The 16,520-nt window shown below is 45.6% G+C and overlaps 1 protein-coding gene across 1 annotated transcript in view; it reads right to left on the minus strand.

Annotated features, from left to right (window-relative positions):
* The window catches only part of PDE1B (phosphodiesterase 1B), a 1,091,117-nt gene that overhangs the window by 976,781 nt on the left and 97,816 nt on the right, over positions 1-16,520 (minus strand). The window lies entirely within an intron of this gene.

A 16,520-nucleotide genomic window follows, 5' to 3' on the forward strand; every position in this document is an offset into this window, starting at 1 on the left:
TTCACACACACATTCCCCAAGGGTATGTGTGTGTATAAAATGGCACTTTCCAAAATGCACTTTTGTGGATTTTTTAAATTTTTCGCAAATTACCATGAAGGTCTACTTCATGGTAATTTGCACCCCTTATTTGCGAATTCGCAAATTTTAAAAGTTTGATGCATTGCATTTAAGGAATCTCAATTTGAGATTCCGTAAATGCAATCGCAATTTAAGAAATCGCAATTTTGCGATTTCTTAAATTGCGAAAATTACAAAATGCATAATGCATCCCAAAAATGGAAATTGCATTCGCAAACGGCCGAATTTTCCAATTCGCACCGTTTGCGAATGCAATTTCCTTCGATGCATGTGCCCGTAAGTCTCTTCAATTTGGTTTTACTGTGTTTGCACAAATGTAATCCCATAGTTGCCCATCTAGTGGCAGAATTGCAAACCATCACTGGAAATCTGGGATCAATCCTTGCTTGACCAAATAGTGTGATCCTAGGCAAATCCTTCATCATCGAGACCCTTTTTGTTCCTTATAACATATAAGAGCACTTTCGAATACATGAGTTTAGGGTGTGCGTTGTATAATGACCTCTCCTGCGTTTGATTTATTAAACTATAATGTTGCTCTGTCTACACTAAGAATCTAGGCCAAAAAAAAGGCACAAATGGCAACAGAGGTGATTCTTAGGTCACTAATATCATAGCCATCAGGGCGCGGGCAGGAATGTATTTCAGTTTTTCTATTTCGAACACTTATAATAAGTACTTCTCCCTAAAGAGAGAATATATGATGTACTGAGGTGAAACACTTCAGTGTGTTAAAAAATATGTTTTTTTTAAAAGCATATCAATAATTACAGGGGTGTAGGTTAATGTCTGCACTAAGGTCATGCAGACAGCAGTGCCCCACTCACCCAGCTTCAGTGCTGCAGGCTCTGCTTTTCTCCCCATCAACCTGCATTCTTGCTCTCTCATCGCCTTCTTACCCCTTGCTGCCACAAACCTTTAACCCCCCACATGCAAACAGCTTGGCACCAGCACAAGGTGCTAATCTGTGAGTGATTCCGGTGGGTTGGGGGAAGTGGGCACTATGTGTGTGCTCAAAGGGGAGGCCAGACACAACTTTGATATAAACATCCAGGGACTGACAACTGAACACAGAAGGGGCTTCCTGCTGGCTCATTTTATTCACCAGCACCAATGAAGGCACCACATCTCTTTCCGCCAGGGCTCTAGAATGGTAAAGGCCGACTCTAAGCATGATGTTTGTTACATTCTAAATATATTCAGGATCAGCTCATGCACGGGTTCTTAGAGGCCGAGCTGACCCTTGGCCCGGCTCTCCCTGTTAATTTCCTGACTCGCCCACCTCTACAAGATGGAGCTTAACCCGTTGGCTGCTTCCGCTTTTTTGCGGCAGTGCGGGCGTTTTAAAAAACGGGCGCGGTCTCGTCGGCCATTGGCCGACGGCAGCACCAGCGAGGTAGTGCTGCCGTTAAATAACAAATCAAACGTGGTACCATCCCATTGCATTTCTAGCCCTTTATCATAGTTTTTATTGTATTTTTTACAAACGATTCAAGAAAGCTGGAGAGGGTGCATCTATGTAAGTGGGGGGTGTAACACTTAATCACAAGCAAAATCCCTGCATTTTGTAAAATGCCTCAACAATGATGATGTAATTTTAACAATGATCTGATCAGTCTCTGACAAATTTCTGTTACTGATTTAGATTTACAGCAGAATGAATAACAATTCAAATGATGCCCCTTTTAGATTTGACATTTGACCTTAATGGGTATTAACACGTAATGCTTATTGGTTAAGCAAATGGAGCTAAAACCCCTTGACATATAGGCGCAAAAAGAGGAGTGGGTAGACGCAAATGCTGGACTGCATAATATATGCAGCCTCACAAAAAGTGACGCAACTGTGGCGTAAATGTGATGCAGGCCTTCATAGATAAGGCCCTAAGTCCCTTAGGGCCTCATTTACGAGAAGTGGCGCATCGCTGTGTGAATGCAGCGATACGCCACTTCTCAGTGCGCCCTCCTTGTGACACCAATGATGCGTCATATTTACAATATGACGCATCATGTCGCAAGGAAGGACAGGTACGTCAGTATAACTGACGTATCTGTCAGTGCAAAAAGTGGGGCATTGCTGGAGTTGTGTTGGAAGCCGGACGCAACTCCAGCAATGTTCCTTTCACATGGGGCAAGCCCCATGTGAAAGGGCCTGCATCACCCTTACGCCTGCCATGAGGCAGGTGTAAGGTTTTGACGCATTGGCGTCCTAGAAGTGGCGCAGCAAAATCTCATAGATTTTGCTGCACCACTCCTATGACACTTTCTTGAGGGGTTACGCCCACCCTGCATACATTATACCTGGCGCAGGTATAATGTAGCGCGAGGTTTACGAAGTGAGGCATCTACCTAGATGCGTCTCTTCGTAAATATGGTGCATTTTTTACGCCACTGGTGCGTCACAAAAAGTGACGCACCGGTGGCGCAAAAGGGATGTAGTTTATGAGCCCCTTAGTCTTTTGTTGGCAGTGGACTTTAGCTTAAAGTTGTATCATTGGATATGGCATGTTGACTCTCTACTTCCGTGCTGCTACTCCTACTGCTAGGAGCTAAAAGAAAAAAAAAAATTCTAAATCCTTCCCTCTTCTATTCCTCCACTATCCTTTTCAATCCAAATAACAGACTAACATGTCCACCTCTCAAATTAATTTCATATTTTACTATACTAATTCACCACTTATCCTTTGTGGGTTCCGGAGTAGCGTGCTACTCGCCAAACAAGCGCTTCAACACCCCATCTGGGGTAGATGCAGTATATGAATGCAAACCTTTTTCTCCCTTCTATCCCTCCACTATCCTTCTCAATCCAAATAACTGACTAACATATTCACCACTCAAATTACTTTCATATTTCACTATACTAATTCACCACTAATCCTTTATGGGTTTCTTCGTAGTATGCTACTCGCCGACACAGAGCTTCAAAACCTAATCAGCGGTTGTAAGAACTATATAAATGCAATTACAATACAATATCTGGTGCGTCATTATGAAGTCCTGTGTTTATATATAGCAGCAAAACATCTGTGCATTGTAAACGTATGCAATATCAAGGATTGTTGGCCCGCCCCGCCTTCTTAAAGCACCCTGTAATCAGAAAAACAGAAGGGCATATTACCAAGCAATAATGAATGAATGAATGAAACAGCACTTGTATAGCGCTAGCTACCCGGAGGCCTCGTAGCGCTTATGACAGGAACTTAATTAGCGAGGGCTCAAGGCAGGTCAGCAGAGTGTAGCATACAAGTGTGTTTTCAGGGTTTTCCTGAAGGAAAGATGGTTTACAGTTTCCCGGAGGGGCAAAGGGAGAATGTTCCAGAGTTTTGCCGCAGTATGTGAAAAGGAGCGGCCACCCCAGCGTGCTTTCCTGACTCTGATGGGAGTAGCCAGCTGGAGGGAACAGGAACGAAGGGAACGAGATGGAACATAGGGAGTGACCAGGGACTGAAGAATTGCGGGGCCAGTGCGATGGAAGGCCTTGTGTAATATACACATGGCCTTAAATTGTATTCTTGCAGCTATAGGAAGCCAATGAAGTTCCCTTAAAGCATTCCTTGCTGACTGCCATCGGGGAAGGTTGTAAAGTAGACGGGCCGCACTGTTTTGGGTGACTTGGAGCCTCTGAATGGTGTAAGCAGGGGCTCCCATGTAGAGGACATTCCCATAGTCCAGGCGAGATAGTATAAGGGCCTGGACCAGGATCCTCCTTGCCTGAAACGGGAGCAGAGGAAGTACCCTCCTTAGCATCCTCATCAACCCGAAACAGGTAGCCGAGGTCTTCGTAGCTTGGACCGAGAAATTCAGGTCGGTGTCAAGCCAGATCCCTAAGCTTTTTATTTGGGATTTGGGAATAGGGGGCGGGCCTAAACATGGGGGCCAGGAGGATGCAAAGCCCGTGGGGGAGGGATTACCCAACAGGATGACATCTGTCTTCTCCCCGTTAAGTTTTAGGCATGAAGATTGCATCCATCTGGAGACAGCCTCCAGACAGGAACCTAGGGTGCTAGACGATCCCTCCTGGTGGTCTAAGGAGACCACCAGTTGGGTATCGTCTGCGTAGGTGACGATACGCACACCGAAGGGATGGACTATCCTGTCTAGGGGTTCCATGTAGGCGTTAAACAGAGTGGGGCTCAGGGAGGAGCCCTGAGGAACCCCACATCTGAGAGGATGTTTAGGGGATGCCACCTCGCCCTCGAAGACCTGAAAGAAACGGTCAGCCAGGAAGGATGTCAGCCATTCTAGGGCTGCGTCCGACACACCCATGTCCGCCAGGCGTTGTAAGAGCGTGACATGGTTGACTGTGTCGAACGCAGCGCTTAGATCTAATAGAATGATGGCAACCTTTCCACCCTGGTCCAACACAGTTCTTGCTTCCTCCGTTACCGCTAGAAGAGCGGTTTCTGTTCCATGTCGAGGGCGGAACCCTGTTTGAGAGGCACGCAGAAGGCCATTTGATTCCAAATGGCTCATCAAGGTGTTATTTACGTGCCTCTCTAGTAGTTTGCTCAGCCAGGGGAGCAAAGAAATGGGGCGATAATTCGCCAAGTTGTTCTGGTCCAAGTTGGGCTTCTTCAACAGAGCCCTCACCATTGCGCACTTCCAGGGAGGAGGTACGGATTTTGTGGTGATAGAGGTGTTGAGGACGTCCAGTATGACCGGGCGAATTATGTCCATTACCTTAAGGAGGGTCTGGGGGGGTGCCGAGTCACTAGGTGAGCCAGAGGTGATTTGTGGAATAAGTCTATCCAGAGCCGGCATATCCAAGAGAGGGATTGTATTGAGCAGACAAGGAATAACGGTAGCCGGGGTTAGAGGGGCAGAGGGGTCCAGAGCGCTGTTAGCCTCTCCAAAAGAAGAGTATATGGTCTGAATTTTTTGGGAGAAAAAATTAGCCAGGTTGTTACAGCGATTCTGGGCACCCTCAGCGGAGGGGCATTCCGTTGGAGGTGAGATAAGGGATTTAACAATTTTAAAAATTTCCCTTGGAGCATTAGCGGCAGCCTCAATTTTGCTGTCGTAATAGGAGGCTTGTGCTGTTTTTAGCTCCTGTTTATAGAGCCTGATAGCCGCTCTATAATTAACCTTCCTGTCTTGGGAATAATCTTGTCTCCAAGCTCTTTCATATTTACGACAGATTAGTTTCCTAGATTTAAGGTTAGGAGTGAACCATGGAGCAGGATTATGTCTTTTTATGACATTGGTGGCTCGCACGGGGAGGACCATGTCAAGTGTAGAGGAGATCCAACCATCGAAATTGTTGGCTGCTGTATTGACATTCAGTACCTTCATCGGGGGATCTCTAACCAGGGCAGCTTCCCATTCAGGGATGGGGAGTGAAGACCACTTCCTGCCTCGCTGTTTAGCAGGATGGTGAGTGGGGATAAAAGAATATGTGTGCCAAATAAAAGGTACTAAAAAGTGATCGGTCCAAGGTAGTGGAATCGGGGGTAGCACCGTAAGATCATCACTGTTACTGTAAATATGGTCCAGAAGATGGCCTCTATTGTCGGTTATATGAAAACCCTTTTGATGAAGATCCAGTGCTAAAAGATTAGAACGGAGAGTATTGGCTGCTGTGTCGTGTGGATCATCGAGGTGCAGATTGAGGTCCCCCAATAAAGTAAAATTGGGTGAGGACAACACAACACTTGCGGCGAGATCCGTTATTTGAGCAATGGAGTTTTTTAGAGCACCAGGCGGACGATAGGCTAATATACCTGAGAAGGTGGTGGTAGGAGAGAATTCTAACGAAAAGTGAACACTTTCGCAGGTTGGTGAGGTGGTGGGGGTAATGCGGCATTTATAATTGTCTCGGTAGACAATGGCCAGTCCTCCGCCCCTCCCGGTCTGACGATCTAGTCTCTTTAGTGTAAAGCCCTGGGGAGTGGCCCACCCAATAGCTGGATCATTATCTGTGTGGAGCCACGTTTCCGTTAGGAAGAGGGCGTGAGGATTGAGCTCTTCAATCAGTATATGTATTTCCGTGTGATGTTTACAAACGGACCTGCAATTTAAGAGATACAATCTCCATTCCAGGGCAGGGGAAGGGTGTACCGTGCCTATATTCGACAAGGATGGGCTCCAGTTACAGTTTTTACAGAAGTAATTGGTATCAGATGGGTAGAACGAATGGGTACAATGAGGACATGTAGGAGGGCGAAGGGCAAGCAACGAAGGGACATCGTAAGAAAGCAGAGGTTGAGCCATAGCAAACCAATCTACCCACCGGTCCGTCGGAGCGTCTGGACGCGGACTGGCACAGACTGGCTTCTCTCTGGCGCCTCTCCGGCGCGTCAACGGCGCTACCGCTGCGCGTCACCGCTGCGCGAGTGATTGAAAACTAAATAGGTTAGGCGGAGTGGGAGACTAGCGCGTCAATCCACCAAATATGGCCGCCTCCGATGGAGCAACCAGGAAGTTGTGCCGCTTGCCTCCCTCCACAACAAACAGCACTGGTAGCTGCGGTGGACCAGGGAGTGAGCGAGCACACAACAGGTAAGTAAATTTCACAAAGTACACTTTTAAAATCAGTACACTTTAAAATCGTTTTTACATCAGTCTAAGAACAATGGCTAGCAGGAATACAAGGAGAAACGCTTGTAGCAGTCCTGCTTGCTACCAAGCGCCAGCGCTACTAAATTCACAGTCAATTTTCGAGCGCGCTTCCAACCGGCCCTTTTGTGATCAGGGCGGAGTGGGAGACTAGCGCGTCAACCCACCAAATATGGCCGCCTCCGATGGAGCAACCAGGAAGTTGTGCCGCTTGCCTCCCTCCACAACAAACAGCACTGGTAGCTGCGGTGGAACGGGGAGTGAGCGAGCACACAACAGGTAAGTAAATTTCACAAAGTACACTTTTAAAATCAGTACACTTTAAAATCGTTTTTACATCAGTCTAAGAACAATGGCTAGCAGGAATACAAGGAGAAACGCTTGTAGCAGTCCTGCTTGCTACCAAGCGCCAGCGCTACTAAATTCACAGTCAATTTTCGAGCGCGCTTCGAGCGATAATTATCGCTATTGCTTGGTTAGAGACAAAAATTTACCGCAGAGCTGCGGCGCATTTTATCGCAGATAAACCTTGGTATTACCAAGGTTTATCGCAAATGCGATAAAAATCGGCCGCAATGCATGAATATCGCTGAAAAGTCAGCGATATTCATGCATTACCAAGCTAATGCTCTTAGCCATGTTATCCACCTCCCATTGGATAACATGGCTAAGAACTGCTCAGGGCAGGTGTTAGCTTTTGGAGATATTCGCGCTTAGCGCGAATATCTCCAAAAGTTGGTAATAGGAGATAGCGATGTTAGCGACTGTTTCCAGTCGCTAACATCTTGGCACGCCCACTTTGCATGTCATTAGTGATAAATATCACTGACATGCAAAGTGGAGCCCAAGATGGTCGCTATCTCCTACTAGCTGTCGCTAACTGGTGTTAGCGACAGCTAGGTAATAGGGAGATAATTTTATCTCCGCTTTCTTGGCTTTTAAAGCCAAAAAAGCGGAGATAAACCCCCTTGATAATATGCCCCAGATATTCTTAAACAATTAGCAGAAATCACTTTCAAACGTGTGCCCTTCATTGTTTGCCGGATAGAAATGACATTTTTTTCAGCCAGAGTAGGGTCTGCAAATGTAATTTCGTTTAACGAGCTTGTGTAATGAGCTGTCGGCCACAGGGCATGAGGGCTGCTTGCTGCCAGCACGCATCTGCTGACCCTCAGCTGTGATCCGTCATGTGCCTGCTTAGGTACTTCTCAAATCCCCCCTCGCGCCGGTGATCACTCCGAACTCCGCTGCTCACATCTCGTGCTCCAGACTGCGGCTGCGCACTTCAGCTCCTGACTCGACGAACGAGGCAGACGGTGCACATCAGCATACTAGTGGGGGCGTCAGCAGAGGGTTCTGGTGGGTGTGTATGGCCTATATTACTTAATAGGCACACTGTTCCCAGAGTAACATAGGGCATGGCAGGCAGGAGTTCAAGAGAAATACCACCGTAATCGAAGGTTGCTGCATAAAATACACTCATGACAAACACATAAATTCATGCCCATCCATACTTAAAGGCGCAACAAATCTCAAACTTCGACGGTGAGTAATGTGGGATAGAGGGGCATGGGGGTAGTGGATAATGCTTCAAAACTCCAACATTTTCCACCTGTCTATACTAAACATCCTCTAAAGAGGGTAGCTCCTTAGTGTCGCATTTAGGGGTACCATCTGAGGGAGCACAGTAGGGGTGCTCGATACCAAACCCCAGGAATCTTAATGGCAGGACCCTGGGATGCATGCAACAGAACCCCATTAGTCTTTTGGGCAGTAGCAAGCCTGAGCAACTGGGGGCCTCCCCTGGTCCGTTCCACCCCTAAAAAAGGTGTGAGTAATAATCCAGGATTGGTGGTCATGAATTTAAGGGGGAAAACTCCCAAACAAAAAAATGGCAGCACTAAATGAGTTGGCCCACAGTGCTGTTTGGCTCATCAGGAGGGTGGGCATCTTAGGTCACTCACCCTTCACTCTTTGGGACCCCCGTGTGAGTCACCTCCTTCCGGCGCTCTCTTTCGTCATTTCTGGTGCCTGGGGGGCTGGGGCCAGGAACTTATACCTGCCCAAGTCAGGCATTGGCCTCTTTGTTCCACCTTGGAGAGGCATGCCGGGCATCAATGAAAGGACATCAGACAGCTCCAAACCTTGGAGACATGTTAACACATTGCCAGGGTTGGGGAGGGCTTGACCTCCCGCCCCAACCCGAGTGATGCAATGGCACTCTCTGGCACAAGACTCTACTGTCCCTACAGCAGAAGTATTATCCTCCCAAGTGGTTTCCTTTTCCTGCCAGCGCTGCATTCCCTAGGGATCCACTGATGAAGCTTACAAACAGAGGTTAACGGGGAAAGATAAATTAATTGTGTTGACCACAAACAATAACTGATTAACAAATAAACTTATGACTCTTTAAGGCCTTCTCCCTCACTAGGATACTAGGGCTGGGTCTACCCTGCATGCATTGGCGCAGTCTGATCGCTCAACTGCAGTAGAAACTAGCGGGAAGCAGGACTCCACCCCACATTTTAGTAATTCACCTTGGTGGCAATTACCTCACCTCATCTGGGACGCTGCACGCTGACGAAGACAATTAAATCTACATTCAGTGAAATCAGAAATTCATGGTGGTCCGAGTTAATCCCACGCAGGGTAAGGCATGGAGACAGGTCCAGGAAGGCCATGGAACATTCCCTCAGAAGGGTAATTAGCGCCATGCATAATTTCACTGAGCAGAGGGGCTTGGGCTTAAAAAGGCATGGCCTCATTAATACAAACACCGCAGAGTTCTTCTATAGGGACGAGGTACACCTGCCAGAGGTGGATATGGACTTGGTCCGGCGAGAAGAACTGGTAAGTGCAGGTTGCAGGAGATTATGAAGCCTGCCATGGTGGGGGGCCACGGAAATGATGGTGTCCACATACAGGGCATTGGTGGAGTTACAGGGCGATCCAGAGGCAGTTTGGTACATAGGCGTACCATCTGAGGGAGCACAGTAGGGGTGCTCGATACCTAAACCCAGGAATCTTTATGGCAGGACCCTGGGATGTACGTGACGGAACCCCATTAGTCCTTCGGGCGTTTGCAAGCCTGAGCAACTGGGGGCTCTACCTGGTCCGTCCACCCCTAAAAAGGTGTGAGAAATAATCCAGGATTAGTGGTCATGAATTTAAGGGAGAAACTCCCAAACAAAAAAATGGCAGCACTAACTGAGTTGGCCCACAGTGCGGTTTGGCTCATCAGGTGCGGGGGCATCTTAGGTCACTCAAATTTCCCTGCCCTTTGATCGCCGTTAAGTTAACCCACCACTCTAGCATATTTAACTTATGAAATAAACCTGCAGCAAACTGTTTTCCACCAAACCATGTGTTGTCTAATTTATTTAATTTCAGGTGTGCTAAGCAACTATTAACCATGTTTGCGGGGTGGGTTGCTGATATCGGTGCTAAGTCAGAGCTCTTTATTATGGAATTGAAATGATCATGTTATGTAATGAGTACATTAATTTGTATCATTTGGGGCAAGAAGGGAGCAGCAATTATGAAAAGCAACAAAAACACTCTCAAAAATATCCCACAGGCTTATGAAGGCAGTAAACTTCCTTGGAAGGAATACTTTTGATGTGACAGAAGGTTAGGTCAGCAGCCCCAGCCATCACGGAGCCAGGGCACCTGAGGAGGGTGGGGGCACTAATGGCAACTCTACGCAAAGTTCATTGAGCACACCTGTCCATAATCGCTGACCAAGGACGGCACCTTTTCAAAGACGTGGAGATGGTGGGCTTGCAATATTCTCTGATTAGAGTCAGTGCTCAATTTGAGCAAATGGTTGCTCGATGGGGCCATGGCACTTATTTTTGTGGACTGGCACTTATTTTTACTCAACAGATTTTGATCCAGAGCAAGAGAGAGAAAAACACAAAAGGTGTAAAGAAGGAGGAAGAGAAAGATGGAAACACAGTGACACAGGGAGATCGCAGTAATTAAAAACAATATGGGAGGGAAGTAACGGAGCAGGGAGGGTAAAAGGCATGAGGTGTAATAAAACTACGCAGCCTTTGTATTTGGTACGCTGACCTTCCATAGTGCCGGCAGCAGGATTCTGAAAAAAACCTTGGTCACTAGCACTTATTCTTTCACAAATTACACAGGGTGACCATAAACGAAGATATACAGACCCCCCCCCCCCCACAGAAATCAAAATAAATGTGGCCCAGTAACACATTATTCAAAACAACTTTACCAATAAACACGCATTCACACGTTTTACTACTGTGCAAAGCTTAAAACTCAATTTTATTCCCACAGCAGTGTGAACTTTTCATGAGATATACACTAAGTTCTGCCCCACACTTGAATATCACAGTCGCTTTACAGATGGAAACAACTCTCCTAATGATCACGGGCTTCCTCAGTGTGCTTTTACCTTACTTCATAAACTTCACTCCTTGCAACATCATTTTGATTAAATATCTTTTTTGAAAACAAATGAACATGAAACAAATGCCATGGGATAAACCGTCTATGAAGGTGTGGAGAATGCAATCTGCTATTTATTTAAACTGTTGAGGCGGGGGAGGGGCACCATGGCTCAGTCGAGGCTTTAACTCGCTCAACACTTAACAATAGTTATAAATACCTTATTAAACTATAAGCACCAATATAAATGCAAGATATGTATTTACTACAATAACAGAGCCCACGTTGTCATGGTTACATAGCAAATACCTACAAATCACTAAAGTTTGCTAGATATGGTTAGGTAACTTGTGCCAACGCCATGTACTGCTGATGACCTTATATATGACATCACTCTTGGCAAGTTAAAAGATCTCAATGATGACATCTCACTGATGGCTAAGACCTACAGTCAACCCTCTGCCGTAGACTTCATCTGTGTGCAACGAGACTGCGCTGGGTCTCACCTACGGCGAGGCCATGAGCTTAACCCTCCATGGCTGACCAGTCCCTACTACACACAGTCTTGAGGCAGGTGCAGCAGCAACCAGCTTTCCACAGGCGATCCATCCTCAGGCCCTGCGTCCATCCCTCCGTAAACAGTCAACTCTAGCTCCAATTCTTTTCTTTCATAGTCTAATGTCAACAGCATTATCATGGATAATGTCATTATTGATGTCATCAATGATGTAATCAATCTTTTAATCTGAGATATCAGCAGTGATGGTATCAATGAGGTAATTTAGAATGTCATTAATGATGTCATATGTAAGGTCATAAGTAGTGCCGGACAGGGACATGAGTTTAGGTTACCTTACCTAACTGCGACTGGTAGATTTGAGGACCGTTTTGTTATTGCTTTCTCAAGGCACGTGGACATGGTATTGTGGGCCACAGCCATGCACAGTGGAGTTTAGCCATAGGCCTGGTTTAAAGCCAGGCCCTCCACACAACCTGCCATGCGTGGCCAATCCCCAATGTGGTGTGTCTGCAGCAAGGTATGTCCACCCATCCCTTTGCCACCTTACCTATGACTGGGTTCACAGACCTCAGCACAGACCCTGCTATAGGTGGACCCATTCTTGGAGCAATGACCCCCACAGGATGTCCAACAAACATCCAAGACCATTGCCTTGCGTTCGCAGTCTCTTGGTCAGGGTTGGCAGGAATTTAAGGGCCGTTCTAGGGGCAGTGAATCAAGTCTTCCGGTCCCCAAACTCTGTAGCAAAATTGGTGTATGTTTTTTACATTTTAATGACAGGGAGGGCCCTTTTGAGGCTGAATCCTGTGCCAGGGGGCCAAAGTCTACTTATGGCCCCTTTAATTACTTATGTTTAGGACATGGCCACGATTCCAGGCATCCTGTATTGCTGGACATCATTTTCCTCAAGTTGCTGCCAGCTAATCGGATTGTTTTAGTTTCGCACAACCAGCTTTAGATGCCTTCATCAGAACGTAAGAGCCAAATTGGATTGGTATTTGCCTCTTTTCATTCAATTTCAATGCCTATGTTATTTTAATTCAATTACAAGTTCATCCTGTGCAATCCAAGAAGTGGAAATGTTAATTGATACGGCACTGTATTGGTATTTATATAAGGTGCTTTTCGTACCGCTTGTGTTTTGCTTCAGATATATTTTTTAAGCTCCACTTTCCACTCTTATTTAACCAAGGTTCACTAAGACTTTTAACTTTACTCCGCTGGTGTATGACTTTATATTCAGTGGGGCAACCGCTATGTATTGATTATATTTTCTGGGTTGAAAATGAATCAGCCCTTGCAGTGTATAGGCTGTCCCCCAAAATGAGAGGAGCCCTCAGTACTTACTTCACTCAGTTGCTCTCACTAGCCATTGTCTCAGTGAGGGACCAGCACCTTTCTGTCAGGGATTCCTCTGCATTCATCAGATGCATATGCCCGCTCCAAATCCTTCCCATACATGCTGTGGTCACCTTTTTGCTGTCATTTTGTGTCAAAGAGTGTCATGTATGCCCTAGACATTCTGGTGAATAAACATCAATGGGTGAGAACTGAGCACTGCCCATGGCTTAAGTCTTGCTGGTGGTTGCAGGTGGTAGGCCCTGGCACTCATCTTTGGGGACCGGGACTTATTTTTCTTGATCAGTCTTTGACTAAGTAAGAGAGAGAAAGGCAGGAAACGCAGCAGGAATTGAAACATAGGGCGATGAAAAAGAACCGGCAAGAGTGATATAAGTAGACATAATGGGGTCCTAAGAGAATATTTGGGCCTCGTCACAGTTTTTTGTTTTTTATGACAAATTAAGAGTGTGTACTACCTTGATGTGGGATATTCAACAAGTGGACTGCTATCACCAACTGCAATAAAACTCGGAGAAAAAAATACAGGAACACAATAACAGAGTTTAAAGAGCTTGCCTGACTTTTATTCACTACCTGGAAATCTGAAATAGCCACAGGACGAGTACCGGAAAGATTTGCCTGCACCTAAGAGAATTTGGAGCTTATTTTATGAAGGGTTTCCACTAAAGAAAGCAGAAGAAACTGACATCATTGTTCGTATAAAGAATAGCGATAATGTTAATGTTGCAATGGAAGGATTGGAAATTACAAAATGTCCGCTTGTTAGTTTGGTACCTGCTTTCACACAAGGATCAGAAGATTACCAGAGGGTTGTTCTAATGGAAAAACTGCTTGCCATAACAAGTGCACGGGACAGAATAGAGCTGCATCATTTCAGGCAAACAGTGGCAGGGCTGAGCAGACACATGGGGACACATGCTAAAGGTTGGGGACACATGCTGAAGGTTGGGGACACATGCTAAAGGTTGGGGGTACACAAGCTAAAGGTTGGGGACACATGCTAAAGGTTGGGGAGACACGCTAAAGGTTGGGGACACATGATAAAGCCTGGAGACACATGCTACAGGCTGGGGACACATACTAAAGGTTGGGGGGACACAAACTAAAGGTCTGGGACACATGTTAAAGGTTGGGGACACATGCTAAAGGTTGGGGACACAAGCTAAAGGTTGGGGGGACACAAGCTAAAGGCTGGGGACACGTGCAAAAGGTTGGGGACAAATGCTAAAGGTTGGGGGACACAAGCTAAATGTTGGAGACACATCTTAAATGTTAGGGGCACATAATAAAGGTTGGGGACACACACTAAAGGTTGGGAACACACGTTAAAGGTTGGGGGACACACGCTAAAGGTTGGGTACACCTGCTAAAGGTTGCACAATGCAGTCCATCATGTGGCCTCCTCTCTGAATCCAATGCTTCTCTGCACATACTTGCTTGTACAGGCCGATCGAGGCGCTCTCTCCTGACAGCAGTATCCTTGCCGCACTCACCACTTCTAAAATTATAGACTGCAACCTTTGCATCAGGCATTATCATTGCACTAGTTACAGTTTCCATGGCAGCACGGCATCTAAACACGACTTTAGAGGCGCTTGCCAGGTTCTCTGTGATGCATATATTGGCTTTACCAACTGGTAGATTTGTCTCCACGCATTAGAGGAGATCTTTAGGCAAAACAGATCGCAAAAACAAGGTTGAGTGTTCATGGAAACGGAGCTCAGAGCTAAAACTGCAGTTATAGCAGCATTCCTCCCTTGAAGATATTTCCGTAAGACATTCAGTAGAAAAGGCACAATTTTAGGGTTGTTGAAAGTTGTGAAGTCAGCTAAAAGTATTAAAAAGGTAATCATTGTGGTCTTATATGGCAGAGAGACATCATATCTACTTCTTGGAGCAAGGTTCGATTGCCGGGGTTCACCTCTACATCATACCCTCCCCTGCTGCAGTGCCATAGCAAGTATCCACTGGGGTATAATGCCAGCAAGACAAAAATTGTCACACCCCTCCACTGCTGTGCCCCATAAACAAACCATCCCCTACTCTGACACCACCTATGCCACGCCTCTGATAACTGGCACATCTGAGGGCTGTCACCGCTCATGCATGATAATCACCTGGGGGCTGTCACATATGAGGGACAGACTGTAGCAGGAAACAATCACTTCGTCTGACTCCATCATGTGCAAAGTCAGACCTTGTGGATAACATTAAAACTTTGCCCTGGCAAAATACCAATTTGGCTTTGACACCCATCCTCAGTGTTTGTCATTTGACTGAATTCTAAGGTGAGAGACTTGCTACCTGAACAATGATTCTCCAGCATTTCTATACTTCTTGAGTTCATGTGTCTTTTTCTCGTTTTCTTCTGACATCAGTTAAGAATCCAATATTTTGTATTTAGATGTAAATGTTTTTGTAGCCTTTAAGCGTCATTTAGGGCCTCATAGCTTAACAGTCTTAATGGCTCAGAAATATATACACCTTTGCAATAACGACACATCAACTTGTTCCTAAATTGATACAGCTGCATAATGGGTGGGTTATAACTAGGCCTAAATTTTGTAGCGCATGTCTAACCGCCCTCAGATCACACAAAATAGGGCTACTCATGGCTGCAAAATCTATAGTGGCAAATCGATTGTAAAAATGGGGATCTCGTGATCAAAAGCATTGCAAAAGTCCTGAATTTTACATGATTAGCACGTCTAAAATGAAATCCTTCTCACTACAATGGAGCATTACATGTGAGGAAAACAAAACTATGCCTCTTGCCCAGCCATAGTCACAACCCAAAGTTTGTCCCCAAAGTCTGGCTATTCTTGCCCCTGTGTGCCCACAGCTCATGCCCACCTCCCTAGCATGGGGGGGGGGGGAGGGGGTGGAGGGAAGGCTTTACCTGGAGGACCCCAGGATTGACAGACCCCCCAGAATACCACCTCTGAATCTGCTATGCATTCTACACCCGTACAGCAGTCTAACTACAGCCTATGGAGCTCCACAAGATGCTTCTCCCAGTTGAACAACAACAAAATGAAACAAGCATTTGCAATGCAATAGGTCTCGCATTAGGAAAGTGTGAGCTATTTGAATTGTTAATTGATTTTTTTTATTTATGTGTTGTTTTAGAAAATAGATAAATTAATAGCATAGGCATTTATAATGCCAATAGCTTAAACTTTTGCAAATGTGACAGGTATGTGGAGTGTATGTATGTTTTATAGAGTACAGTAAATCTGTGATGTGTAATTATGTGGTACAGAGTGGCTTTATGTTGAGTGAATGTATGTTGCATTGAGTAGAGTGTAAATATGTGGAGTGTAATTTTGTGGTACCGAGTGGTATTATTGTGATAGTATTTATGTTGTATTGAGTAGAGTGTAATAATGTGGCTTGTAAGTGTGTGGCACTGAGTAGTATTAGGGGTGTATTTAAGTTTTATTGAGTAGAGTATAAATATGTGGTATGTAATTATGTGGCACTGAGTGTTAATATGTGGAGTGCATTTCTGTTGCTTTGAATGAAGTGTAATTATGTAGCATATAAGTATGTGTCACTGAGTGGTATTGTGTGGAGTGTGTATTGGA

The sequence above is a fragment of the Lissotriton helveticus genome, chromosome 1_1, assembly GCF_964261635.1.
Source record: "Lissotriton helveticus chromosome 1_1, aLisHel1.1, whole genome shotgun sequence".
NCBI classification, from domain to species: Eukaryota; Metazoa; Chordata; class Amphibia; order Caudata; family Salamandridae; genus Lissotriton; species Lissotriton helveticus.